Source organism: Vulpes vulpes, chromosome X (genome assembly GCF_048418805.1).
Source record: "Vulpes vulpes isolate BD-2025 chromosome X, VulVul3, whole genome shotgun sequence".
NCBI lineage: Eukaryota > Metazoa > Chordata > Mammalia > Carnivora > Canidae > Vulpes > Vulpes vulpes.
In genome coordinates, this window is record NC_132796.1 from 22,863,235 (window position 1) to 22,890,031 (window position 26,797).

Genomic DNA, 26,797 nt, shown 5'->3' on the forward strand with positions numbered 1-26,797 from the left:
CTAGGGTTTTTAGAAGTTTCATGATTAGCAATGCTATCACTTTAAATTGTGAAGTTCTACATATTTCATGCAACTGCCCTCTTCCCAGTGTTCATCAAGATACTTTGAAATCCCACCATCCTTTCATAAAAATAGCCCAAGATATATAAATGATTCACTTGATTAATACTTTTTAATTTTATGAATATTTTTCCTATTCTGATTTTTTAATGAAGAAAATATATAGGTTTCTAAGGTATGTGATGGTCAAAAATAGGCATAGCCCTTCCCTACTATTGTTAAATAGGGAACTGTAGCAGTAGTGAGGAAGAAAAAATAGGTTAACATTTGCTCTACATAGATAATTTGGCTTCAATGTGTCCAATAACAGATTAGATTTACTAACTATGAAACAACTAAATGAGAATCTTCACTTGGTGTTTTTTTTAGTTTAGAGTCTCCTTTTACTGATTATGGTATGATGGTCAAAAGAACAAGCTAAAACTATTTTTTAAACTTTTACTTATTTATTTTAAAGAGAAAGAACATGCACGTGTGAGTGGGGGTTGGGACAGAAGGAGAGAATCTTCAAGCCGACTTTCTGGTGAGTGCAGAGCCCAAGGTGGGGCTCATTCCTACTACCCATGAGATCACTAATCATAAGATCATGACCTGAGCTGAAACCAAAAGTCAGACACTTAACTGACTGAGCCACACAGGTCCCCCAAGCTAAAACTATTTTTTGAAAACATAACTGTCTGAGTATATTTAATCTGTAAAAAATGAAGCATAAAATTACCTCTTAAGTATAAAATGAGAGGAGTGAGTCAAGTGGAAGCAGGCCCAAAAAGTGAGATAGATGTGTTTTATCAATGCAAACAAGAAACATGTCAGAAAGAGTATTGAATTTGTTTGGGGCTCTAAAAAATTACCTGAAGTGGCTGAGGCTGGGCATCTTATGTTTAGAAAGTTCTGGGGAATTCTGATCTCCTAGATTAGTTACAATGAGTGTGGTGCTAATTCACACTGAGACATCATCCTTATTTAAAGACCTTAAGATGTTTGAAAAAAGAAGAGGATAGTGCAGAAGAATTGAAATTCTTAGAGAGTTACACTGTTCAGATGTTAGGAAACCTGCTGAGTCTTACAGCCTTCAGCAAGGCTGTAGCCTTTGTTTTTGAGGGTGATAGAACTTCTCTGAAGAACTTCAGAAGATTATGTGGAGGAAGCTTGCTTAGTGTCTATAAATAATGGCTTTTTGGAATAAACGTCTGTATATACTTTCATTACACAAGACGAAAGATATCCCAGGTCATGCTGTGCTCCAAAATTTCTTACTTGGTTTCTTGCAAAATATTGAAGGTAAATAAGCTTAATTGTTTTCAGAAGTATCATTCACAAAAATGATTAGTTTAAAATACATTAAAAATATTTATAAGATTGATGAGAACTTATTTTAAGGAAATCTTTGCTTGCCCTCAAAATTATTATTTCTTTGAGTGATTTTATGAAAAATAAAAAAAACCCTGCAATTTCATTTCAAATACTTCTTTTGGCCTAATTATGGGTAGCTGCTTTTCTCATATAATTAATAAAAATCAGGTTTCAGATTTATTGGATTTTGGATTTTAAAAAATTTCCTAGGAAAATTAGAAGCCATTCTAATAATGCCTATATTGCATATATGAAGAAATCTATTCCTTCTCTTAATTATTAAAGTAGGTCATAGACAAATCAATTTGCGGTAAATACAGAGGAAAAATATAAACTATAGCTAAGGGTTTTTAACTATTATAAAAACTTTTAATTGTGAAAATAAGGTATCTGTTGAGTCTGTGGAAAGGAAGTGCTATTATCCTTTCCCCTTAATTCACTGTCCAGTTGGTGTGCAAGAATGAGAGCTAAGCAAGATTTTAACTTTCATACAAGTTTCCACTCCAAATAGGCTTCAGCAAAATTGTTATTTTAGAATAAATTTACAGAAACAGCATTGCTGGGAAAATGGTATATAAAAGACAAGCTTTTTGTTGTCCCTAAATTGCTCTTCATGCATTTGTTTCAGTTTTGGCTCCCATCAACAGTTTTAGACAATACTGGCTTTCTCATACTATAAACAAAAAAAGCCATATTTTAAAACTTTTCTTACAATGTTTAGTTACTCTCTTTCTTCTTTTGTTTCTATTTGATATTTTTATAGTAGCTACAATACATTATTTCACTGGATTTAAAAAAATGAAGAGTCTATATAACGAAGTGAGAAAAATGAGGATTGCTCTTCTCTTTCAGTCATCCCATATATATTCTTTTGGGCTTATTTATGATTCCCAGAAAGAGAGAAAGGGGGAGGGTAGGGAAGGAAAGGAGAGAGTGGTGGAATAAGGAAGGAAGGAAGGAAGGAAGGAAGGAAGGAAGGAAGGAAGGAAGGTTGGCTGGTTGTAGCTCTAAAAAGAATTTTATCCTAGTATCTTGCATAGCCAAAGAATATGTTTCCCCCAGGGTCATAACCATAATATGCAAATGGTACCTTTGATTTTCTAAACAAATCTGTTTATTGGCATAGCACATGGGTTTGTCCTTATGCAAGGAACTATAGTCCATAGAATCCATGCTCTCTCAGACAGTTAACTACTAGATTTGGACAAAAAAAGCACTGAACCTACCTTGTCTGAGACAGAAGTGAATGTCATATAAGAGGACAGTGTCAGAGATATGATGAGTTCATATCACATCCTCCGTCTTTCTTTACAAAGACTCTTCCAGATAGCACCATTACCCATAGCCTCAAAATAAGAGAAGCTATCTAAGCTATTTTAGTTATTGATTGCAATTGGATGTTGGTAAGAGAAACCCATATTATCCGGGGCTTAAGCACAATGCAAGTTTGTTTCCTCTTAAACAAGTCCAAAGATGGGCAGTTCGTGGCCCTCAATATCCCAACCAACTCTTACCTTTATGCCTTGCCATTTATATCATGATGGGGAGATGCTCTACCCAACATAATTTTTTAAAGATTTATTTGTTCATGAGAGACACAGACTGAGAGAGACAGGCAGAGACACAGGCAGAGGGAGAAGCAGGCTCCTCACAGGAAGCCTGATGCGGGACTTGATGCCAAGATCTTGGCATCACGCCCTGAGTCGAAGGCAGGCGCCCAACCGCTGAGCCACCCAGGCGTCCCTCCACAAAACTTTAATAAGCAATTGTGTTCCAGGCAGAAAGGGCAAAGTGGGGGAAGCAAGAAGAGATAATCTCTATATAGAGAATCAAAATCTTTCCCAGAAGTGCCTAGCCAACTTCTTACATCTTATCATCTCCTCCCAAATGTAAGTGACCTTGATAATTTATATTATTTTAGCTGATCATATGGTCACATGTAACCTACAGAGTTTCTATTCATAAGGAGAAAGGAAAGAGAAGGACAGATACTGGGTAGATTTCCTGCTACAGGAATGCCAAAAGTATGTCATAAAGAAAGGAATTCCCAACAGTGCCAAGGATAGCTGAAAATCAAGTAAGTTAAAAGTGAAGAAATAACCATTAATTCTAAGAATAAGGTTATTTAGTGACCATGGCAAGGAAAGTTTCAATGATTGATGCAGGAGAAATCAAAAGGAGTGAGGGAGGGCTAGCACTAAGAAGTGGACTACTAAAGACAAGAGTTCATAAGCAAAAACAGATTTAAAAAAGAATCATTTTATAAACTGCGCATGTGCACAAGGGAATTTTGGAGGGTGATGAGAATGTTTCTGGATTTCGGTGCTGTTTGCACGCATTCATAAATTCACTAAAAACATCACTGAGTTGACACAACCTGTGAATTTTATGACATGTAAATTATACTTCAATAAAACCTAAAAATAAAACAAATGATATTAACCTCTACAGATATTTGGCTGTGAAGGAAACAAGAAAGATGTAGCAATTTTCCCCATTATTAAGAAATCCCAACACTTGGTTTCATTCTTGTTAAAGATTTTTTTTTTTACTTTTTAAAGATTTATTTGAGAGAGAGAGAGAGAGAGAGCACACTCGCCCATGCATGAGCAGGGGGAGGAGCAGAGAAGGATGGAGAAGGAGAAACTGACTTCCCACTGAGCATGGGGTCATGCAGGGCTCAATCTCATGACCCTGATATCATGACCTGAGCTGAAATCAAGAAGGGGACATTTAACTTACTGAACCACCCAGGTGCCCCTACTTGGTTTCATTTTTATTTTTATTTTTTTTTGTTTTAGTTTTTTGGCAGGGTGTGGGGGCAGGCAGATTTTATCAAAATCTAAGTTACTTTGAAGAAATGAGAATTTTGTTTCTTTTTGTCAGGAATTAAGAAAAGAAATACAAAACACAATAGAGCAAAAGCTTATAAAGTTATGTGAGGTTAAATTTAAAAAATCTTTCCCTACTTGGTCTGCCATCACTACTTCTCAAAGGTCAATGCACTTATTAGCCTGGTGGTCTATCTTTTTAAAGTTATATGTATATACAAACATATACAAAGGTGGGCCCAGGCTAAGTGGAGCCCAAAGTCTATACAATACGATGGCTAATAAAAAAATTCAAAAATCAAGAAAAATAATACAAAATTATATATTTATAATTAGGTTCAAATATATATATATGTTTTTTTTTTAATTTCAGTTAAGTAATAAACAGCATAATAACACTTTTGTGTGTCAGCGTAATATTAGTTTCAGGTGCAGAATTTAGTGATTCAGCACTTCTGTACATCACCCAGTGCTCATCACAAGTGTCCTCCTTAATCCCCATCGCCTTTTTCACCCATCCCCAACTCACCTCCCCTCTGGTAACTATGTTTATTCTCTATGGTTAAGAGTCTGTATTTTTTCAGCCATAAAAAAAGAATGAAATCTTGCCATTTGCAACGACATGGTGGGAGCTACAGAATATTATGCTAAGCAAAATAAGGCAGTCAGAGAAATACGAATACCATATGATTTCACTCACATAGGGAATTTAAGAAACAAAACAAATGAGCAAAGAAAAAAGAGACAAAAGTGTACATATATTTTAATGAAAAGAGAAATCACAAGGAATTTCTGGAGCTTTAACAATTGAGATTCATTTCTTCTGAGGTCTCTTTACACAATTTTGTAGAAATGCTTATAGAGAAATACTTTCTGTGCAAACTGGTTTCCAGAATGTACTACAACTCCAAGCACTCCTATAAACCTAGGGACTTGTATAAGAGAGAGAGAGACCCTGAAGTTTAAGTTTCATTACTCTCAGAAAATCTGCCACTATATATATATATTATATATTATAAGCATTAATAAATATATTAAAATTAATAAACAAAGTTTAATTTATTAATAATTAATACTATTAATCTATTAATAAATAATATATTAATGTATGACATATTATACGGTGGGTAGCCATCATATGGAGCTTAGTTGTGCAAAAGATACAATTCTTTTTTTTTTTGATACAATTCTTTTTATTTTCTTATATCCACTTTATTTTTATTGAAGATCTCTACTGGAGTAGTGGAAACTTGTTCTCAGTTCAATAGGGTTTTATCCTATTCCTTAGAGATTTGGTCAAAGTTCCTGGAGACTTAAAGGTGCAAAGGAATGAGAACAGATAATTCTTTTTATTTATTTTATTTTATTTTATTTTATTTTATTTTATTATTTTTGTATATTTTTTATTGGAACCGATATTTTGGTTGGAGCCAATATTTTATTGAACCAATATTTTTATTGGTTCGATTTGCCAACATATAGCATAACACCCAGTGTTCATCCTGTCAAGTGCCCCCCTTAGTGCCTGTCACCCAGTCACCCCAAACCCCCGCCCTCCTCCCCTTCCACTACCCCCTGTTCGTTTCCCAGAGTTAGGAGTCTCTCATGCTCTGTCACCCTCTTTGATATTTCCCACTCATTTTTTCTCCTTTCCTCTTTAATCCCTTTCACGATTTTTTAATAGTCCCTGTATGAATGAAAGCATATAATGTTTGTCCTTCTCTGATTGACTTACTTCACTCAGAATATACCCTCTAGTTCTATCCATGTTGAAGCAAATGGTGGGTATTCGTCGTTTCTAATGGCTGAGTAATATTCCATTGTATATATACATAGACCACATCTTCTTTATCCATTCATCTTTCGATGGACACCGAGGCTCCTTCCACAATTTGGCTATTGTGGACCAACTGTGGAAGGAGCCTCAGTGTCCATCGAAAGACAATTCTTGATAAGCTCATTGAAGAACCAGCGTATCTAGGGCCATTGTATAGCCATTTTTTCCCTTGGTTCTTTTGTTACCAGGGCTTGCCCCCTTTCCCTCCCCTCCCTGGGACACTACAATAGTTAGACTCTTACCTGGCAGGTTATCTCCAGAATAGCTCATACAAGTTATTTACAACCAACATATGTGCCTGATAGGTCGACAGCAGACCAGTACTGATCATTCTCTATTTTGAATACCAGTCTATTATTTTCTCCCCACCCCCTAAACTCCTAAGATTTTTTGGGTAGAGACATTTTTAAAAATGAAGAAATTCTTCTCATTCTTGATTTTTCCCCCATTTTCATCAATTCTCAACATTCTCTAAGGACTTTAGATTTTAGGTGTCTATATCCAGAAGAAACATGAAGGCTCTTTTCTTTCTCATTCCTCCCCTGAAGCTATGAACTTAGGAATTTGAGTGGGGTGGGTTGGGGGACAGAGTGGAAATGGTATGAAAAGTAGTGGATAATTGCCAGGAAAACAATTAGTTAAAATTTAATAAATAATCGAACTGTACATTTTCCAACATATAAAAGATGTCATCAATTATTACTACATTAAATATATGCAATTTAGTTTTAAAATTTTACCACTTGATTACATTAATCTATGAAATATCTTACTGATTTCTTTTGCCTTATAGTTAAAGTTTGAATATTAGCTGGCTTCACATGGAGAATACAGATTCTGCTGCACCACTTTTGGACCCCAACAGTGAATGTATCATATTACTCTTTTGATATATACTGAAAACCAATTATATGACAATGTTCCAGCGTTGGGAGTGTAGTGGCTCACAAAAAAAGTCTCTGTCCTAATGAAGCTTTGACTTTACTGGGAATAAGGATAATAAAGATGTATACACATTTATAATGTCACCGTAGTACAGGTAAAGGCTATGGAAAAAAAAGGGGGGGGAGGCAGGTGAAGGCTTAGAGACTGAAGATGGTAGTCAGGGACAGTCTTTTACAAAAGCTTTGAAAAAATTAAGAGTGAGCCCTGTGAGTATCTGGAAGAAGTTCCCTGACAAAAGGAGCAAGTGATGGAGGCACTGTGAGAAAGGCAGAATCCCTGGGAAGAGGGAGAGCAGCCTAGAGTGATGGGAGATGGAGAAAAGTTTCAGAGCCAGATCCTGTGGTCAAATACAGTGATATAGGCCTGGATAAGAACTTTGTATTTTATTCTCAATAAGTGTGATGGGCTTCTGAGAGTTCTTTTTGCTTTCGTTCCTTAGCTTTGTTTCTTAACCAGAGTGTCATGTGTTTCATAAACAGTGCACAATGTCACTACTTTTAGGACTGACAACTTAATTTCAAGGCATATATACTGAAGTATAACCAGGTCTCATTTGCATTCTAAATTTAATAAAAATAGGATGAAATATAAATAAAGTGTATAATTTTATTTTTAAGACTAGCAGTTTATAGCACATGAATTTGGTCACAAACATGTATTTAGCTTAGAATATGCTGCACTCTATATCAAGCAAATAGGCTATTTCTCCTCCCTTTAATCACAATGCCTGACAGGTGACAGACATGTTCTATAAAAAATGTAATAAAAAAAACCTTTAGAAAACATATTTTTCTTAAAAAAGAAATTTTCAAGTCAGTGTAATTAGTGCTGGCATCATAGAAAAATATTTGTGAAGATTTTTCTAATGTAAATTGCAAACTTAACCATGTAAGGGTTTCTAAGCTAAATGACTCAACTGGAGACACAAACAGAATACCAGAATTTTTTTGCATGATTAAGTTGTATACTTCAAAAAATGATAACTATGTCAAAACTTATTCCTTGAACTGGCCACTATACATTACTTTTACATCATCTATTTCAAGGATCCCAATAAATCCCTTAGGCTGTATCCTAAGGAAATAATCAGAGATACGAAGAAAAGATTTAGGTTCTAAGATATTTATCCTAGTATGATAAAAGCAAATTTGACAAAATCTAAATTCCCAGCAATAAGGTAATAATCAATAGATTGTGCTATTTTGTATCATGAAGTATTACCATGATAATGAATGTTCACTATTCTAAGTATAAAATAAAGGACCGAACTCTGTGGTTTTTGTGTTCCCATTCAGGTATATCAAGCTGTCAAATTTGATTCTTCAAGAAGTTCCTCTTTTAATATGACAAGTCTAACATTTGTCTTTTCCAATGTTACTATTATTAATCTTAATTTCAGAAATGCAAACACTATTCATTGATTTGCTTGAGGTCTTTTGGGATACTTCCTGGATTACTTTTGTCTACATGTACTTCATTTTATTTTAACACTTAGAAAGCCGAATAAGCAGTCACAAGGACTTCTTGTCCCTGTTAAAGCAAAATGTACTATTAGTCTCATCTTTCCCTCAACGTTTATAGATATATGATTATCTATCTATCATCTATCTATCTATCTATCTATCTATCTATCTATCTATCTATCTACCTATATCATAGAGCTTGTCAAGGTCGTATATTTCTGAGTTTACTTCCTTCTGATTAAACAATAGTATATCCTTTGAATAGCTCATTTTTGAACAGAGAAGATCTTACTTGTTATCAGTTTTATTTGATCTTACCTAATTTTTCCATTTTTTTCAGTTGTCCAGTCAGATTATATTGAAGTATGATAGTCAGTCTCTGGAAGTATTGCTCCATTTTATCACTTCAGTTCAACCTTATTTTATCTTCCTCTCTGTATTAAAATTAAAATTACCAGGCAGCCGGGGTGGCTCAACGGTTTAGCGCCGCCTTCAGCCCAGGGCCTAATCCTGGAGACCTGGGATCGAGTCCCACCATCGGGCTCCCTGCATGGAGCCTGCTTCTCCCTCTGCCTGTGTCTCTGCCTCTCTCTCTCTGTCTCTCATAAATAAATAAATAAATAAATAAATAAATAAATAAATAAATAAAATTACCAAACATTAGTTTCTTAAATTACCAGTATACTTAACCATTGATAAATTTATAACTTAATGATAATTTATAGGGCAGCCCCGGTGGCGCAGCGGTTAGCGTCGCCTGCAGCCTGGGGCGTGATCCTGGAGACCCGGGATCGAGTCCCACATTGGGCTCCCCGCATGGAGCCTGCTTCTCCCTCTGCCTGTGTCTCTGTCTCTCTCTGTGTTGCACATGGATAAATAAATAAATTTTTAAAAACACTTTAAAAAATGATAATTTATAATTATAAACTTATAATTATATTTATTGCATAAACAAAAGTGACATATTTTATTAGATGTTTGCATGTTATTGGTAGTAGAATGTATGACATTAAGAAAAACAAATGATAAATTTTAAGTTTTCCTTCTCTGAAATGAATAGTTAACTGAAAATTCAGTATCTGTGTAAACTGTAAATGTGTTTTTGCTAAATTTGCCTACATTAGTGTCATATGTTCTGGCTTTAAATCTTGGAATGGCAAAGTTGGAAGACTAAAGGTTATCATATTTAGTAGCATTACCTATGAGAAATGTACTAAGAAATGAAACTGTAATGAGGCAAATCAACATAATTACTTCTTTTTCATGGTTTGGGCAGTACTTCACAGAAAGAAGGACTATAAAGTAGATGTGAGATCTCAGCTCCATAGCATATCTATACCATAAAGAGTTAGCTGTCATTTGACATCTGCACCAGAGAAAAGTCAGAGAGATTCTTCAAGACAGAATATTTTCTATGTAATGTATAATTTTGATCTTCCAACAACTGCCTAAACTATGATGAAAGATAATATGTGTTGTAATGGTTACTGGAACAGCCTTTGAAGCCAGCCTTCCTTAGTTCAAATCTTGGATCTGCGATTCACTGTTTAACCCGTCTGCCTCAGTTTCTCTTCGGTAAAATGGGAATAAGAATAATATTATTTATTCACTTCACAGAATTTTCTCAATGTCAAATGAGTGACTAATGTGTATAAAACACTGGGAACTATAGCTGATAATTATAAAGTGTTCTTTAAATATGTGCTAATATTATTTTTATCCCTCTTATTATTACCCATTCACTTTTCTCATATTTCAGAAGTATTACCTATGGCTTGTGATGTGCTGGCAAACACTTCAGAAAAACAAACAAAATCAACTCCTGTAGCCAGACTTTAGGAGATTTTACTGACATTTGAAAACTATTTTTGCCATCTAATTCTAAATGCATCTAAGCAAAAGGCTAGCTTTTGTTGTGTTTTAAAAGCTAAGTTTTATGTAAATCTGATCAGAATAAAGAAGGGAGAATATACATTTGGTTAAACTACAAAAATGCTAAAATGTTTAGTTTCCTTTTCCATTCATCATCCAGAAGTAAATAATGGCATGATACACCTTTATAAAATGCTCTTAAATTTTCTCCAGTCTTTTTACATAATCTAAATCCAAAGAACCAGGGATTATTTTAATACAAGCATAACTACAACTGACAAATAATCTTATTTTGTTTTTAAAAGTTCTTGGGACCACAAATGTAAAATAACTTCTTAGCAGTTAATATGCCAAACCAACCAGAATGAGTTGTTTAGTGAACTTTATTAAAAAAATACTTCGGGCAGCCCAGGTGGCCTAGAGGTTTAGCGCCACCTTCAGCCCGGGGTGTGATCCTGGACACCCGGGATCCAGTCCCGCATCGGCCTCCCTGCATAGAGCCTGCTTCTCCCTCTGCCTGTGTCTCTGCCTCTCTCTCGGTGTCTGTCATGAATGAATAAATAAAATCTTTAAAAAAAATACTTCCTAAAAAGGCATAATATTACTTTAATCTGACAGGATGGAAAGGGAACATCTGCCACATAAACTGTTTTTTTAAACCCTATATTGTATGCATAGCCATTGAATCTTTATTCTGATGTCCAAAGTTTCCAGAAATTTAATATGTATACTGAAAAATAATTTATTAAAATTGAATAAAACCAGATCCTATTATAACAACTTTAATTACTTCTTTTTATAAATTCATTCACTCTAATTATAAAATTAATACACAGTTATAGTAAAATTTTTGAACATTGCAGGCACTCTTTGAGAAAAAAATGACCCTAAACTAAAAATGGCCTTACACAGAAAGCAGCTTATTGGTAGTAAATTTCTTTCTTTTTTTCTTTTTTTAAAGATTTTATTTATTTATTCATGAGAGACACAGAGTGAGAGAGAGGCAGAGACACAGGCAGAGGGTGAAGCAGGCTCCATGCAGGGAGGCCGATGCGGGACTCAATCCCTGGTGTCCAGGATCACACCCTGGGCCGAGGGCGGCACTAAACCGCTGGGCCACCAGAGCTGCCCAGTAAATTTATTTCTAGATTGCTCAGTCTTTGTATATATTCATATAGCTATCTCATCTTGGGTTCCTACCAGATATATAGCCATTTCCTCCTGCTTTTCTAAAATTAAACATTATTCCATGGATATTTCTGTGCTACTCTTTATTTTCAGAAAACCTGATTATAAGGGTTCCATGATAATTATTCATCTAGATTTTATTGGGACTCCATCCTTGTGTGCCTTTTCATATTTCCTTAACTATCTCCTTCTTTCACTTTCTTAGGTGGTAGGCAAACTATTCTAGGTCATGCCTCCCTTTTTTGAACTTGGATGAAACAATATATTGTGAAGAGCAAAATCCAACTTCCAGAAGGGTCACCAACTTAGCAGGGGATTAGCTACCCTGAGGTCAACTTTGACAGATAGGAAATAAGAAACGGAAGAGATCAGGGCATATAAGTATCCCTCTTTTCTTTCTTCTGTGGACTACTCCCAGGACTGGCTACCTTCAGGAACAGGTCTCATATGCTAAGTCAACACGGCTTCAGAGTTATCTAATCTGTCTTTTTTGTGGCTTAGTTGAACCAGTAGCAAATGTGGCTATTTATTGCTTGACGTTGCTTTGCATCTTAACGCATTTCCTTTTTATCCTTACCCCCACTACACTGGGCTAACAACTCCCAAGTGTAATTTAAGCAAATTAATCCTTCAGGTTTCCACTTTCTTAAGAAAATTAATTTTTCTTAATTTATTTAACAATTTTCATTCTTGAAGAAGCTATTGCTATTGTTTTGCTATTATAAATATTTAGCATAATAATATATAGCCATTTTGTGCATGTCTTTGACTGCATTTCTTTCTATTTCACAGGACCGATGAGAAATGCCCTTGTTAAGGCTCTTAAAATATTCATTGTAAATGGATTTTTCAGAAAGGTTATGCATAAATATATATATATATATATACATACATGTATACAAACACACACACATAAATATCCCCACAAAAAAGTGAAAAGAATGCTCATTGCCAAAATGTGTTTATAACTTTAAAATTTGCCAATCCAATGATCTTAAGTGGCATTTAAAAAAATATGTAGGCATTACTGAGATTGAATATTTTTTCATGTATTTACTGGTCATCCATATTCTTTTATAAATTGTCAGTTTGTGTTCCAATTATTTATAGGAAAGTAAGTTTCTGTTGCTTTATAAGTATTCTTTAATAATAACAGCATCCCTTACTGATTTTTTAAGAAATATATTTTATATATCTATATATGCTCTTTTTATGATATTTTAAAAATTATTACATTTAACCATATATACCATTCTGTCACCTACCATTGTGTTCATGTATAGAAAATTATTCCTCGGGATCCCTGGGTGGCGCAGCGGTTTGGCGCCTGCCTTTGGCCCAGGGCGCGATCCTGGAGACCCGGGATCGAATCCCACGTCGGGCTACCGGTGCATGGAGACTGCTTCTCCCTCTGCCTGTGTCTCTGCCTCTCTCTCTCTCTCTCTCTCTCTCTGTGTGTGTGACTAATAAATAAATAAAAATTAAAAAAAAAGAAAATTATTCCTCATATAAAAAATGGAAATATTCACATATGTTTCATGAAAAATAGCTTCTATTTATCACTTATCTAAGTATCCTGGAAACTCTTAATAATATTTCCTTTCCCTATAACTCTTCTAGACTCTGTGCTGGGAACTCTTTTCTTATCATAGTCCATTTTTTTTTTTACCATTGGACTGGTATCATACAATTTTAATTAAGGTAGTTTTAGATATATCTAAGTTCAAGCTTTATCAAATTATGTTTTATGAGGATAATAAATGTACATGTTAAATAAAAGAAAATATTACTGAACTGACTAAAATTAAAAAGTGAAAGTGTCTTCCTTTCTTTCTCTCTCTCACACACACACACATACACACACACAATTTAGTCATCTGCAGTTAATGGTTTTTGAGTTTAAGGCTCATGGTAATTACCATTATTACTTCAAAAACAGTTTTATGAACCAAATATAAAATGTGTACAATTTCTTTTCTTAAGATTTTAATTATTTATTCATGAGAGACACAGAGAGAGGCAGAGACATAGGCCGAGGGAGAAGCAGGCTCCCCACAGGAAGCCTGATGCAGGACTCAATCTCAGGATCCCAGGATCACGAGCTGAAGGTGCCCAATGTGTACAGTTTCTATTATCTCTTCTCTAGGCAACTAGAGGATATACAACATTTATATTACTTCCCTCCTGTTTTCACAGTATTCTTTTTACTTCTGGTAGTTTCATCTATTTGGTTTTTTTTTTTTTTAATTTAAATGATGTACTTGGATTTGCATTTCTTAATATCTCACCTCTAGAAAATAACTCCCTGCTTTTATTTTTTTTAAGATTTATTTATTTATTTTAGAGAGGAGAGGCAGAGGGACAGAGAGAATCCTGAAGAATACATTTACATTTACAGTCATTTCTCTATAATTTTAAAAGATTTTCTCTATATGTTGATGTTAAAGCCTGAAAAGCAATAAACAGCACTTCTCATTCAACTATCCAAATGTATGCCATACAATTAAGTAGTACAACTGATTAGTCTTTGAATCATTATTTTCTGCAAAGGGGAAAAATACTGTATATATATATATATATATATATATATATATAATGGGTCTTCTTTAAATTTATTTTTTAATTTTCTTGAATCTCCTAGGTCATACTTTGATATCAGTGTTTTTTATATTACATGTTGCCATCTTTCTTAGATGTCTTTTCGTTTTATGTCTTTGATGTCTTTTCTTTGCCTTTTAAGCAACTTTTTCATAGATATTAGACTTCTCTGTACTTAAGTGTCTGAAAATACATTTATTTGACATTCATGGATGATGAATGATATGACTGGGTACAGAATTCTAGTTTCAAAATATTTATTTTTCAGGGATCCCTGAGTGGCGCAGCGGTTTGGCGCCTGCCTTTAGCCCAGGGCGCGATCCTGGAGACCCAGGATCGAATCCCACATCGGGCTCCCGGTGCATGGAGCCTGCTTCTCCCTCTGCCTGTGTCTCTGCCTCTCTCTCTCTCTGTGACTATCATAAATAAATAAAAATTAAAAAAAAAATTTAAAAAAACAAAATATTTATTTTTCATAAAAATTTAAAGATATTGCTTATGGTTTTTTTGTGAAAAATTACTTCCCCACACTTCTCCTTTCATTGCAAATAAAATTTATTTTCCTCTACGAAATCTGTAGGATTTTTATTTTAATGTTGATGATGAAATTTACTTATTCTACTGGGCAGTGAATGGACCCTTTATTTATTTATTTATTTTTTTAAATATTGATTTTTTTTAAAACTTTTATTTATTTATGATAGTCACAGAGAGAGAGAGAGAGAGGCAGAGACACAGGCAGAGGGAGAAGCAGGCTCCATGCACCGGGAGCCTGATGTGGGATTCGATCCTGGGTCTCCAGGATCGCGCCCTGGGCCAAAGGCAGGCGCCAAACCGCTGCGCCACCCAGGGATCCCTGAATGGACCCTTTAAATCTGAATGTTTACATCTTTCCATAATTCAGGGACTCTTTTTTTCAGTTGATTAGTTCCTCCTTTCTTTGGGGTTACCTGAATCTACACACCATGACTAACACTTATCCTTCACTTTGCCTCAACTATTTCGAGAGATTTCTAGATCTGCAATTCAAGCATAAGTTATGTACATTTGTAATTTAGTCCATTGAATTTTAAATTTCCAAGAATGTAGTTTACATGTCAGATCTTTTTTGCTTTCATGGTTGATTATTCTTATGTCATGGAAGCATTATTCATCTCAGTTGTCTCTCAGGATGTGAATTAGATTCAATTTATTTCATTTTTCCTTTGCATGTTTTGATTCCTTAATTCTGTTATTCTGTTTGTTCTTTTTTGTCCATCTCCTTAACACTTTGTGTTTTTCCTCAAGTGCACTGTCATATGTGTTGATTTATTTATATTTTTAAATGAAGTAATTGATTACTTAACATTGGTACACAGCATGCTGGGTTCCACACTAGTGCTGGTCGTGCTTCTCCGATAGAACTTTTCCATAATTAAGGCTGACCACTGATTCTGTGTAAGTAAACAAATATTACTCTGTAGCAGTTATTGACTTTTGTATGGATGGTGAATAGGCAAAGAGGCATACCCAAGGTCTTCATAATTGCTAAACCAAAGAATTTTACTCTGAGAATCAAAATCTCTAATATATTTCTCTTTTTTGTCCAACACTTTCCTTTTTATAATCCCTTGAGGCTTGTCTCAACTTCAGTTTAGCTTCCTCGCCAAGACACAATACACTTACTAGTAACCTTGTCCCAGAACAGAATATTTTATCTAGAAAATTTTCTTGGACTTCAGTCTGAGGGAAAAATTCAACACAGCCAGCTGTTCTGTTTATGACTGTAGACAGAGAAGCACAAACATCCCAGGTGTTATCAATAAAGTTTCTTAAAATAATTATCTTGAAGATTGACCTACAGCTCAGTCTGGCTTTGATAGTTGTTGACTCTTAGCTTAGTCTTCTCAGAGTTTCCTTGAGAACATCTGCTTACTTGCCATGTTAGCTTCACGTTTGGCACTTCTGAATCTGCTATCAGTCTAAACTCATTGGCTTTCTACCTACCAATAATCATCTTATCTAAAAATACAAAGTTGTTTTAATTGACAATTCTATTATAGTTTATATATAATACATGTACAAATAATAAATATATTAAACATATAATAAAGAAAGAGAGAATTCTTTATGAAGAATTGGCTCCCATAATTATGGAGGTTGAGAACTCCCATGATCTGCCATCTGGAAGCTAGCAGAAATCCAGGGAAATGGTGGTGTAATTAAATCAGTCTTGAGGCCTGAAAACCAAGGGAGCAGATGCTATAAATCCCAGTCCAAGGGCCAGAGAAAATGAGATGAGATGTCCCAGATCATGCAGTGAGGCAATGTTGAGGAGAGGGGTGGTTAAAAAAGCCAAATTCCTAATTCCTCTGCTTTTTGTTCTAATTAGGCCTTCAACTGATTAGATGATGCCCACCCACACTGGACAGGACAACTACTTTACTGAGTCCATCAATTTAAATGCAAATATCATTCAGAAACATTCTCATAGACATACCCAGAAATTATAATTAATCTGGTCAGATAACTTGACACTTAAATTTAACCATCACAAACTTGATACAAGTCTCTATTCAAATCCTTAGGTCTCAACATAAAGTTGTATAGAATTCTTCATGAAGTTCACATTCAACTTTTATAGTTACACCAAAATTCTACTAGTTTATTATTATTATTATTGATGGGGTATATTTTTCATTATATTTCTACATTATCTTTGATGGTATATAGAATTTTTCATATTTACTTATTTTTTGTTCTCAGCAATAAAATAGATTTTTAGTTGTGATAATTTTTTCAGATAATTTTCTGAGTTTTCACGTGGATAATATCTTTTACAAATGACAGTAATTTTCTTTACTACTTTCCAACAGCTACATGTCATTTTGTTTTTCCACATTCTTCCATAGGCTAGGACTAGCAGAGAAATACCAAAAAGCATGATAGGAACATCATCTTTCTATGATTTCAGAATGAAAGATGCCAATTCAGTGTTTGGTAATACAGATAATACAAAGGTATTCATTATTATGTGAAGCAAGGATCTTTATATTTTCCATCCATTCATTTTTAATTAGAGTTAATATGTCCTTTTATTAATGCCTTTTTGGTACATTGTTCCATTTTTATACTTTTAAATCTCCCACTACTTCAAAAACTGTAAGTATTGAAAGTTTGTCATCTGTAGTCTGATGATTTTCTAACCTTCTACAAGTCTGGGAATGTGATGCTATGCTAGAAAAGAACAACATTAAACTACTATTTAGAATATATTGATCTGTTTACTGGCCAATATGCTCTTAGGGCCATTTCTTACTTTCCTCGTACTATACTCTGCTCAGGGGACTTAGCCCCACAACTGCAAAGCCCATGCTCCTTTACCAATTAGCATCTGACTAATGCTGTCAGATCAATCCTGCCAATGGGAGCCACTAGCAGGAGAGGGTGAATGGAGAGTGGAGACCAGATTCTAGGTTATTTCTCCCACTTATCTGCTTCAGATTATCTTTTTGGTGTGGCTCCATCTCCTTGTGGTTGTAACTTCTAGCAGCATTCCTCCTTCCCAAGTCCCAGTTCCTTACAGAAAGCCCTTACTCCTGTTTCTTTGTACCACTACTTCATATCCTTGCTCCTCTAGTACTAGGTTTAGCCGTGGCTTCCTCCTGTGCTAATAGCCAAATTACCTCATGGTCCCTTGTTTGCCCTTTCAGTTTTTCTAATACTTTTTGGACATAATATTCCCAATATTAAATTTCCTCTACTGAACTCTATAGCTTAAATTCTCTCTGCCTGGCTTCTGACTGATATATGCTTTTAAATTGAACTTGTTATTTAATAATCAGCTGAACAGGTGATGGGGCAAAAATCAACCAAGACATAATTACAAGAAAAAATTAAAATATAATTTGAAAATAGAGACTTTGACATTTCCTTCTGCTCCTCTTTATATCTAATAATTCTATCATCCAACTAAAAAAGTACTTTAATACCTAGTAAATGAAATAATATTATAAAAAGGGAGATTCACCAGCTCATATATATTGACTTGTGTACCTTAATTCTCAGCCCAAATCTATAAGCTGGATTGCCTCATATGTACCAGAAAAATCATTTAGCTTAATTCTGTTTATGTTTGATAAATAATAGACAATCAGTGTACCAGAAGAACATTTTACAAGGCCATGAGTATTAGAAAAGCTTTCCTACTTTATTTTTTTTAAGTATTTTATTTATTTATTCATAATAGTCACACACACAGAGAGAGAAAGAGAGAGAGGCAGAGACACAGGCAGAGACACAGGCAGACGCAGGCTGCATGCAGGGAGCCCAATGTGGGATTTGATCCCCGGTCTCCAGGATCGCGCCCTGGGCCAAAGGCAGGCGCTAAACTGCTGTGCCACCCAGGGATCCCGCTTTCCTACTTTAAAAGTATATTTTCATCAAAAGTCTTCAGGATACATAAGTAAACACAGAAGTATCATATAATAAAAAAGTAACTCTCAACCATATTGGGTTTGCACTTTTAATATATGATCCTATATGTTTAACATACTTTTCTTAGATTAGTCATGTTAAATTCTTAAAAGGCCTATTTTTATATTTTATGGGGAAGGCAGAATGAAATTAACAAATGCAAGTATATTTTAAAATTGGATTAATTTGCTAATACTTTTAGATGAGAGAATGGAAAGAAATTAATATGGAAGAATACATGGATAGCTGGGTTATCAGCACTGATCTAAGTGAATTCATTTTATTATTTTTATTTTCTATTTCAGCACAGAAGTAATTTGGTTTCATATCCCTTTATTTATTGAACTAGATTTATTTTGCATCTATACTTTCCTTCAAATGTTAGCCTTTATTTAAATAATCAAAGGCTTCTGCTAATACATTCAACTCATATAGGATTTAATCTCATTTAATTAATTAAAACTATTCTAACGACATACTTCATACACCTTTGAGTAAAGGTAATACCATGACTTAGCTAACTTCAGAAAACTACCTTTATCTGAAGGTCTAATTTTGAGAGAATTTGGATTTATGGTATTATGTGTTATAATAATAAACTCAATATCAAGAATTAGAATTATCAGAAAATTTTTAAATGGGGTCAGCATGTAAGTTTTCATAATGCATAGAAGGAGATAAAATCTAAAGTATTTCAGAAGTGTATTTGAAAGTTATTTTGAAGACTGTAAGATTGCCATAAAAAAGAAACAATTGCTGCATCTCCTAAATACATTCTTCTTTCTTTAATGAGTTTTCCAAAGAGATATATTGGTTACTTTCACCTCCTTCACCTCTTTTTTCCACATCTGTACATGCCATTTCTGCCCAAGACATTTATTTGAATTATTTAAGGATTCCATTTAAAAATGAGGCTTGCGGTAGTGGAGAAAGCCTAGGAACGATGCATTCTTCCCTGGAAAACAGAGTGGAGGGGAAAGGTGGGATTGGACATGGAATTGCTTTATAAGCATATCCTTAGCTGGGATGAGGAGAAAGAAACACCAATTTCTCAAAGCTATTCTATTGTCATCAATCCTTTCATCCTCAGGACTTTGAGTACTTAATGTCATTGCCTCTACCAGATAACTCACCACACTGCTACACAAGTATCTCTTTGTTGCACAGTTATCATCATGGGACCCTGGTATCTCTGAGAACAGGGACAGCATGTTCTGTATCCCCAGTACAGAGGATGGGGCTTGCCACATGACATATATTTAATAAAAATTGTTAGGTAAAGTAATTAAATGCCCAGCTAAGAAGTGTAGCATAGTGCAGGATTTCCACTATGTCAGTGCTTTTTTTTCGAGTTCTTTCTAGAATGGTTTCTAGTATTGATTTTTTAGAGACACACATGGATAACCATCTACTTTGCCAGCAGCCAAGAATGTTTAACTTTTTGCTTAGCCTTTATATTAAGTTATATATTTTAATAGTTACATTTAAAAGGACCTGTAAGTAATTTTTTCACAACCAAAATCAAAGCAAACATAATTTAAGGGCTATTAGAAACTTACAAAAAGCTTTTAGCATATTATCAAATATTTAATTCTTGTTAAACCTACACCAATTTCTGTATTTTCTAGATAAAGTTTCATATATAGTCTTTGCCCTGGAAAATTTACAGGCAAAGGAAGCCTAAACAGAAATGGGACATGCACTTTTTGTCAACACTTAACAATATTATAAGATGTCAATACTATAAGATGATGACTAAGAAAGGCCTATAAAGTACACTGAAATGGTAGACCACATAATTTAGAACCTGAAATGGTACCGCATAATCTAGAACCTGCATCCTAATGTACATAACTAAAAAATCTGAAGAAGAAAAAAACATATAATCAGAAAGCTAACAACATGATGAGGAAATAGAAACCCCATATCTTGGAGAAGACAGAAATTAATAGGTGAAAGCAGTACTTGCAATGCTATATGCTACCCTTTGCAGATGGCTAAGAGGGCAACAATAGCTGTGATAGGCTCAAAGGCTAAGTGAGCAAAAGATAAATTCCAGGTCCTGCCAAGATGGAGAACAGTTTTGTAACCTACCTGTCATTTAGGATAGTTCCTGGGATCCTGGAAACTAGGAGCAATTATGAACCAGAAAGAAATTTGTCCTTGCATGTACTGAAGCATAGTTTTAGGTCATCTAGTTTCTAGAAAATCTCAAACTCTAAAATTGGATTACGGTGATCGTAGATTGCTAAAGCCTCCAAACACTTGGCAGTAGGGGGGAAATCTCCCTGGAAGCTATTAGCACAAATACATGAAATCATCATATTCACGTACAGAATACAATAAAATGTCTAAATAAGTATAATCAAACAAAGGATCTATACACAACAAAAAATAACCCAGTACATGAGGAGACAAGATGATTGACAGTCCTACAATTAGTACAGATACTATATATAACTGACATACAGAAACTATAAATCAACTATGCTATCCATGATCACAGAGCTAAGTGCTGAACTTAAAATATTCAGCAAGAAACAGCAAAGTATAAAAAGTAACAATTTCAAAAAGAACCAATCAGAAATTCTAGAACAGCAAGATACAATGATCAAAATTAAGAAGGTAAAGGATGGATTTTATAGCATATTTAATTTAGCTTGAAAAGAAAAAAAACTATTGTGATTTGTAAGAAGGGTCAGAAAAAAACACCCAGAATGAATCAGGAAGAGAAAAAAGTAAATGAAATATAGAAGAAAGGCTAAGAGACAGAGAATACAATTAAAAGTTTTAAAATACATCTAATGGGAGTTCAAAAGAAGAGAGAAAGAAAATGAGACTTAAAAAATGGCTATAAATTTTCTAAAACTAGGGACGCCTGGGTGGCTCAGTGGGTAAGCCTCTGCCTTTGGCTCAGGGCATGATCCGGGGATCCAAGGATCAAGTCCCACATCAGGCTTCCTGCATGGAGCCTGCTTCTCCCTCTGCCTATGTCTCTGCCTCTCTGTCTCTGTGCCTTTCATGAATAAATAAATAAATAAATAAATAAAATCCTTAAAATTTTTTTCTAAAACTAATAGAACATATCAATCCATACATTCAAGAATCCCAATGAATCCCATAAAACATAAAAGAAATTCAGACATATGTACAATATATCTGTGGGAAATCAAAGCAAAAAAAAAGTAACATCTTTAAAAAAACTCATGGGAGAATCACATTTAGAGGATCAACAAAGGGAAGCTTCCTTTGTAACATCAACAATGAAAGCCAGGAGCCAATGGGATTATAGCTTCAAAGTATTAAAATGATCACCAACACAGAATTACATATTCTACAAAAATATCTTTTAAAAATTAACAGAAAATAAAGACACCGACTGGCAAACAGAATCATGAGATTCCATCACCAACTGTCTTATAATAAAGGAAATAACAAAAAGTGTTTCTAAGGTAAAAAAAAAATACTAAATATAAAGTCTGAGATGCAGGAAGGAAACAAAACTATAAATATGAGGAAATCTAAACCAACATAGAGTACATGAAATAAAAATAATAATAGCTGCCAGTGCTTAACATTAAAGAATTAAACCCCATAGGGATAACATATACATAAGTCAAAATGGAGGTAATTGTAGTTAAAGTAAACTACATTGCCCACATTTTTTAAGAAGAGGGTAAAAATCAACAAATACTAGTCTTTGGTACTTCAGGGTTGCATGCTGTAATTTCTAGAGAAAAAGGAATTGAAGAAATAAAGAATATCATACTATAAATGTCATAGAAAGGGAAAAATATATAATACCATGTTCAATGCAAAAAAATATATATAAGGAAGGTGAGAAAGCCTAATAAAAATGTAGGACAATATGAATGCAAGTAATAATTTAGTATTTATAAACCTCAATACATTCATTTATTTAAGAAATGTAATGAATGCACTAATTAAAGGAAAAGAGATTCAGACTTGACTTAAAAAATCAATCATGTGCTGGGGTGCCTGGGTAGCTCAGTTGATTAGGCATCTGACTTTTGATTTTGCCTCAGGTCATCATCTCAGGATTGTGAGATGGAGCCCCATGTTCAGCTCCACTCTGGACATGGAGCCTGCTTAAGATTTTCTCTCTCTTTCTTTCTCTCCCTCTTTCCTTTTCTCACCCCCAAAGATCAACCATATGCTATTTACAAGGGAGTTACCTGAAACAAGCGGATACAATAATATTGAAAAAGCATGGAAAAAGTAAATGTACTATGTAAATCCCAATCAAAATAACTCAAGTATATTAGTATTATTATTTTTTTATAAATCTTTTTTTTAAGATTTTTTTATTTATTTATTCATAGAGACAGAGAGAGAGAGAGAGAGAGGCAGAGACACAGGCAGAGGGAGAAGCAGGCTCCATGCAGGGAGCCTGACATGGGACTTGATCCAGGGTCTCCAGGATCACGCTCTGGGCTGCAGGCAGTGCTAAACTGCTGCGCCACCGGGGCTGCCCAGTATATTAGTATTAGATAAAATATATTTTAAAGCAAGAAAAGCAATATTAGATATAAAGATTATTTTTGAATGATCAAAAATTTGATTTGATGGGAAGAAGAATCATTATACCTCAAATAAAATGTACTCTGCATACACAGGCAAAATTTGACAAAATTACAGAAGGTGTAGAAAAATCTATAAAAGTAGTGAAAGATTTTAGTATATGTCCCTGAACTGATAGATCAAGCGGGAAAAACATTTATAAAATATAGAATATATTAAGAGTTTTAAATTTGATGTAAAGGATATACAGAGAATATTTTATCCAGTGAATTCATCACGCACGTTTTTTTTCAGGCACACTGGGAACACTTAAAATAACTAACTATACATACCAGGCCACAAAATAACTTTAAGAAAATTTCAGAGAATTAAAATAATGAAAGGCATAGTCACTAATCTTTGTAATTAAATGAAAATATCAATAATAAATAAATCAGGGCAGCCCCGGTGGCACAGCGGTTTAGTGCCACCTGCAGCCCAGGGTGTGATACTGGAGACGCAGGATCGAGTCCCACATCAGGCTCCCTGCATGGAGCCTGCTTCTTCCTCTGCCTGTGTGTCTGCCTCTCTCTCTCTCTGTGTTGCTCATGAATAAATAAATAAAATCTTAAAAAATAATAATAAATCAGAATCTCCTCTAACTTTAGAAATTATAAATACAATGTTAAATAAACGATGGAAGAAAAGGAAAAAAAAAAACAAAACAGAAATTAGAATGTATCTTGAAATAAATGAAAATAAAAATACAGCGTAACATTTAGAGAATACTCAATGTATACTTAAAGGGAATGTTACAGTTTTAAATTTTTTTTATTTTTATTTATTTATGATAGTCACAGAGAGAGATTGAGGCAGAGACACAGGCAGAGGGAGAAGCAGGCTCCATGCACCGGGAGCCCAATGTGGGACTCGATCCTTGGTCTCCAGGATCGCACCCTGGGCCAAAGGCAGGCGCCAAACCGCTGCGCCACCCAGGGATCCCAGGAATGTTATAGTTTTAAAGCCATATTTCAGAGATGAGGAGAGGGTGAAAATTGATAAGCTAACAAAAAATAGCATCCATCTCAAGGAAATAGCAAAAGAAGAGCAAAATAAACCCAAAGAATATAAAACAAAACATGTCGTAGATAAGAAGATAAAAATCAATGAAATAGAGTTCAAATAAATAAAGTACCAACAAACCAAAAGTTAATTCCCTCAAAAGACTAATTAAATGGATAAACTCTTGAAGAGAGATCAAGAAAAAGTGAAAGCATAAGAAAGCCACTGTTAGAATGAAAAAGGAATAGCAGATCCAACACATATCAAAAATACTGTATTACAGAAAACTTATTAAACTAGATGAATTCCTAGAGAAATGCATCTTCCTAAAATTGACATAAAAAGAAATAGAAAATCTGAATAGTAATGAAATTAAACAGAATCCATAATTTAATTTCCCTCAAAGCAAATTCCAGAACCAAACAGCTTCATTAAGGATGAAAAAAACATTACATTAAAACATTTCCAAAAAAAAAAAAAAAAAAACCACATTTCCAAAGAATAGAAAAACAGGGGACATCTCAACTCATTTTATGAGAGCAGCATAAATGTAACACCAAACCTTGGCAAGGACATTATGAAAAAAAATATTATAGCTAATTTCTTTCATAAGTACAGATGCAACAATCTTAAAACATCAGAAAATTAAATACAATGATAAATAAAAAGATAGTAAATAATAATTATTATTGTATTATAATAATAAAATGATAATACATCATTATCAGATAAGGTTTATTCCAAGAATGCAAGATTTCTTTAATATTAAAAATACCAAAAATTTTAACTCAAAAACATGAACAGGACCAAAAGGAGAAAATCACACATATCAATGAAGAAAATGTATTTGAGAAAAGTTAATAGCCATTTTTAAAAAAGATTTATTTATATATTTGACAGAGAGAAAAAGAAAAAAGAGATAGTGTGGAAGGGTAGGGACAGAGGATGAGGGAGAGAAAATCATGAGCAGACTCCCCACTGAGGATGGAGCCTGACAGGGGGCTTGATCTCATGATCTGAGGTCACCACCTGAGCCAAAACCAAGAGTCAGGTGCCTAGCCAATTGCACCACCCAAGCATCCCAGTTAATAGTTATTATTAACAAAAACTATTAATCTAGAAAAGGAAATTTCCTGAATTGAATAAAAAGGGTCTAAATTTTTAGAGCAAACATTGTAGTTATAGTGAAATATTGTAAGTTTTCCCCTTGAACTCAGAAACAAGACAAATGTGCCTATTTATAACACTGTCATCACTTATATCTAAGATTTTGAAGGTTATCCCAGCCACTATAAGGAGCAGGAACACATACATATATATATAAAGACATAAGGATTCAACAAAACAATTAAATGGTTATTAACTTTTATTAATAACCATATAAAGTCCTGCATACAATTTTAAAAGGATCTACACACGAAATATTTAAAATTAATAAGGAACGTTATCAAGGTTGTGGGATACAAGTTGTTATAAACAAATTAATTGTATCCTTATATTATGGTTTGTAAACAAAAATGAGATTAATAAAAGCATGTACAAAGTCACCTAGGGGGCACCTGGATGGCTCAGATAGTTAAGCATCCAACTTTTGATTTCATCTAAGTCATGATCTCAGGGTCGTGGGAGGAAGCCCTGCGCCAGGCTCTGGGATCAGCATGAAGTCTAATTGAGATTCTCTTTCCCTCTGCCTCGGGCCTTCCCCCCACTCATGCTCTCTCTCTTTCAAAATAAATAAATAAAATATTTTTAAAAACATAAAATACTCAGAAATAAGTTTAAGAAATATATACAAGACGACATCACAAAATATAGCTGAGAGAAATTAAATAAGAGCTAAATACAAAAAAAGATGAACTAAATAATTATTCACTGATTGCAGAACTGAATGATTTAAAGATGTCAAGTCTCCTTCAACTGAATATTAGATTCAATGCACTCCCAATCAAAATTTCTGCAGTTTTCTTTTTTAAAAATGGAAATTGACACACTGATTCTAAATGTGTATGGAAGCACAAAAGGCCAAGTACAGTCAAGGCAATCTTGAAGAAGAATAAAACTTAGTAACTTACACTACCAGATATCAAAAATGATTTAAAAACTACATAATTAGACAATGTGTTATTTACAAAAGAACAATAAAATAGGCCAACAGAAAAAACTAGAGAGTTCTAAAATGACCCACATATGCACAACAACTTGATTTATGACAACTGAATGCAGTAGGGAAAGAAGTGTCTATTTGTAAAAGGTTCTGGAACAATTAAACATTTATGAGAAAAAAATAACTCATAATTTCTAACTCACACAATAAAAAAATTAGTTCTAGATGTACTGTGTATCTGCAAAAGTTAAAACAATGTAGTGTTTAGAAGAAAATGTCCCAGAATAAGCAACAGTTTCTCAAACAGGACACAAAAAACAGTAATCACAATGAGAAAAACTAATGAAATAGAGTACATCAAGATTGATATACTTTTGGTATCAAAATGCCCTATTAAAAGAATGAAAAAAGAAGCCAAGAAGTGGGAAAAGATAAGTATAGCACGAACTTCCAACAAAGTTCTTATGTTTAAAATACAGAGAACTTCCATAAAACAATAGGAAAAAGA

General features: G+C 34.0%; 1 protein-coding gene across 1 annotated transcript in view; it reads left to right on the forward strand.

Moving 5' to 3' along the window:
- The first annotated feature begins 411 nt into the window (after nucleotides 1-411).
- The window catches only part of LOC112919064 (melanoma-associated antigen B10-like), a 46,978-nt gene continuing 20,592 nt past the window's right edge, over nucleotides 412-26,797 (forward strand). Inside the window, exon 1 of the mRNA XM_025997406.2 lies at nucleotides 412-583. The gene's annotated coding sequence lies outside the window, so the exon portion shown is untranslated. The remainder of the gene's footprint in view (nucleotides 584-26,797) is intronic.